The 3,928-nt window shown below is 45.3% G+C and overlaps 1 long non-coding RNA gene across 1 annotated transcript in view; it reads right to left on the bottom strand.

Moving 5' to 3' along the window:
- The window catches only part of LOC118750301, a 5,842-nt gene extending 1,914 nt beyond the window's left edge, over positions 1 to 3,928 (bottom strand). Inside the window, exon 1 of the long non-coding RNA XR_004994376.1 lies at positions 3,895 to 3,928. This is a non-coding gene — a long non-coding RNA (uncharacterized LOC118750301). The remainder of the gene's footprint in view (positions 1 to 3,894) is intronic.

The following is a 3,928-nucleotide window of genomic DNA, read 5'->3' as shown; positions in this document are numbered from 1 at the left end:
AAACTAAAATCTTTTTAAATCTCTTTCGTCTGACATTGTGATACACATGTATTTCAATAAACTGAAGAGCTAATCTGAATTTGATTTTTCGAACATATGGCAACCCTCCTAAATAATTGAATAATTTGAATGTATCTTTTTAAACACCTAGCAACGCTCTTCAAACATTCCAAATGGTCAAACTAAAGATTTCCTAACATTCCTTCGTTTGACTACGGTATTTTTATATTTCATATACTTTTTGTCCCTCGGCAGGCAATGGCAAACCTCCGAGTGTATTTCTGCCATGAAAAACAGCTTCTCACAAAAATACAATTGCCGTTCGGAGTCGGCGTAAAACTGTAGGTCCCTCCGGTTTGTGTGACAACATCAAGGCGCACGCCACAAATCGGAGGAGAAGCTCGGCCAAACACTAACATATGTGTAAGCGCCAATCTATTATTATACTTTTTGTATTAGTTAATTGAGTAAGACCTTTCAAACTGGTGGCAGCCCTATTCAAAAGTGTTTTCTAGCTTTATCCTTGTTAACTCTCCTTCGCCTGACATCGCGATACATATTTTAATTAACTGATAAATTTAGTGGAATTTGATTTTTTTAAAGATGTGGCAGCCCCCTAAGTACAGTTCAGAAATAAAAGTATTTCAAACCCCCTTCGATTGATACCCATATTTTAGTAATTCATTACACTTATTAAATAATTTGTATTTAACTTCTTAAACAGGTGGCAATCCTTTTTCAACACCTGAAAAATATTCTTAGCGTTCAATCTAAAGACTTGTCAACACTCCTCGTTTGACATCCATATTTTGATGTCCCATATAACTTGTGTATAAGTAAACTAAATTCGATATTTCAAGCAGGTGGCAACCCTCTTCAAAATATTTTCAAACTACTACTTTCTGAAACCCCTTTCGTTTGGTACCCATAGGGTGGTACATATTTTTCTTACCTAATATGATTTTTTAAACAGGTGGCAACCCTCCTATAGTTCAGTTAAGAAACAAAGCTTTTCATAGCCATTTCGGTTAATAATACCCATTTTGTAATAATTTAGTTTTTGTTATAATTTGAATATAAGTTTTTAAAGGTGGCAACTCTTTTCGAAAAAGTAAAACCGATTCTTGTGCGGACGGTTCAAATCGCAGCTCACAACGTCCGGATATTTATATCCACGTATCCTGTGGGTAGCAACCTAACACCCGCTGGAGAGCGAGCTAAAGTAAGAAGGCATAAAACTTCGCGTGCGCTGGGTTTGGGTCCCTCCACGTTAAAACCCCGCCCAATGAAAAAGAACAAACCGCCTCGGATGAGACCCCTTTTTTTGATGACGACCACGGCAAACGTATAAAGGACTGTGATTTAAGGGTATGCACCTGGAATATCTGGACCCTTAATGGGGAAGGTGCCTCTGCCCGGCTGGTTGATGTTCTCGGGAAGACGAAGGCTGACATCACCGCCATCCAAGAAATGCGATGGACGGGGCAAGGAAAAGTAATTGTGAAGCCTTGCGACGTCTACTACAGTTGCCACGTAAAGAAGCGCAAATTCGGTGTTAGATTCGTGGTAGGAGAGAGACTCCGTCGCCGAGTACTGGCGTTTACCCCGGTGGACGAACGTCTAGCCACAATCCGCATCAAAGCTAGATTCTTCAACATCTCGCTCATCTGCGCCCATGCCCCGACGGAAGAGAAGGATGAGGCATCCAAGGATCTCTTCTATGAGCGCTTGGAGCGCACGTACGAGTGCTGCCCCCGCCACTATATAAAAATCGTGCTTGGCGACTTCAATACCAGGGTGGGCAAGGAAGGGATTTTTGGAACCACCGTCGGAAAATTCAGCCTCCACGACGAAACGTCCGACAACGGATTGAGGCTGATCGACTTCGCCGGGGCCTGAAACATGGTAGTATGCAGTACTAGGTTCAAGCATAAAAAGATCCATCAAGCTACGTGGCTGTCTCCGGATCGAAAAACGAGAAACCAAATCGATCATGTTGTGATAGACGGAAGGCACGCTTCCAGTGTTTTAGACGTACGCACACTCCGAGGTCCAAACATCGACTCGGACCACTATCTTGTTGCAGCCAAGATACGCACGCGCCTCTGTGCAGCAAAAAATGTGCGCCCAAATATGCAAGGAAAGCTTAACGACGAAAAGCTGCAATCACAACAGACAGTCAGCGCTTTCGCTACTCGACTCTCACACCTGCTCTCAGAGAGCACTCTTCAAACAAACCGACATATGCGAGCAGTGGAACCACATTTCCCGCTCATTAAGTACCGCCGCCGAAGAAGTAGTCGGATTTCAGCGAGCTCGAAAGAACAACTGGTACGATGAGAAATGTCAAGAAGCCGCAGAGAAAAAAGACGCCGCCTATAGGGCCACGCTGCGATCGGGTGCAACGCGAGCCATGTGGGACCGTTATAGGGAACTGAAGAAGGAAGCGAGACGTATGTGCCGCAATAAGAAAATGGAGGCCAAAATACGTGAGTGCGAAGAGCTTGAAATGCTAGCCGACAGGAAAAACGCCGGAAAATTTTACCAGAGGGTTAGGCGACTTACGGAAGGTTTCAAGACCAGGGCGAACTCCTGTAAGAACAGCAATGGCGACCTAGTGACCGATATCCAGAATGTACTTACATTATGAAGGGAACACTCTTCCTCCCTACTGAATGGTAGCACCGCTGAAATTAGTGGAGAAGACGAACCCGAGCCCCCAGTCGATGACGTTGGAGTCGATGTTCCACCACCTGACTATGACGAGGTACGAAAAGAGATAGCGCGCTTGCAAAACCAATAAAGCTGCTTGAGCTGACAGCCTGCCAGCTGAGCTATTAAAGTACAGTGGCGAGGAAGTACGAGCAGCAGAACTGAACCGCTCAGGCACAATACTTTACAAGAGCGTACAATTGCCGGCGTATGCCGACGACATCGATATTATCGGTAAAAACAAGGGCTACGTCTTTTCTGCCTTCTCGGGATTGGATAGCGAAACAAAGCGAATGGGTCTGGTGGTGAACGAGGACAAAATGAAGTTACTCCTGTCATCCCACAAACAGTCAGAGCATACGCGTCTTGGCACCCACGTCACTGTTGACAGTTACAAGTTTGAAAAAGTGCACGACTTCGTTTATTTGGGAACCAGCATTAACACCAATAATAATGTCAACCTTGAAATCCAACAGAGTATCACTCTTGCCAACAAGTGCTACTTTGGACTGAGGAGGCAATTGAAAATTAAAGTCCTCTCTCGTCGTACAAAGATCACACTCTATAAGTCACTCATCATGCCTGTGCTGGTGTATGGCGCGGAGGCATGGACAATAAAAAAAAATGTGATGAAGCGACTCTTGGAGTTTTCGAGAGAAAGATTCTGCGAAAGATTTACGGACCTTTACGCGTTGGCCATGGCGAATAACGCAGACGATTTAACGATGAGCTGTATGAGCTTTACAACGATATAGACATAGTGCAGCGAATTAAAATTCAGCGGCTCCGCTGGCTTGGCCATGTCGTTCGAATGGACAGAAACGGTCCTGCTCTGAAAGTATTCAACGTGGGCCGCGATGCTGGTAACAGAGGAAGAGAAAGGCCTCCTCTGCGTTGGAAAGACCAGGTGGAGAAGGACTTGGCTTCACTTGGCATTTCCAGTTGGCGTCAGTTAGTACAGAAGAGAAATGACTGGCGTGCTGTTTTGGACTCGGCCAAAATCGCTTAGGCGGTTACAGCACCAACAAAGGCATTCCCACGACAGCCGGTTCTACGTACCGGAATGACTCGGGCTTTACCCGACCAAGGGCTGTTGTTTCGGCGATCTAACCCCGTTTAGGTCGGAGAAGTATCTCAGAAGTTATTCGTCCATAGGGCTACATTCACTACGTATTCTTCTACTCAGGGCTGGCATCGAGTCAAACCCAGGGCCAGA

Source organism: Rhagoletis pomonella, unplaced genomic scaffold (assembly GCF_013731165.1).
Source record: "Rhagoletis pomonella isolate Grant_MI unplaced genomic scaffold, Rhpom_1.0 Rhpom_scaffold_00199, whole genome shotgun sequence".
In the NCBI taxonomy this organism is placed as follows: domain Eukaryota; kingdom Metazoa; phylum Arthropoda; class Insecta; order Diptera; family Tephritidae; genus Rhagoletis; species Rhagoletis pomonella.
The sequence above is the reverse complement of the archived record's forward strand: the minus strand, read 5'-3'. Positions and strand labels throughout refer to the sequence as shown.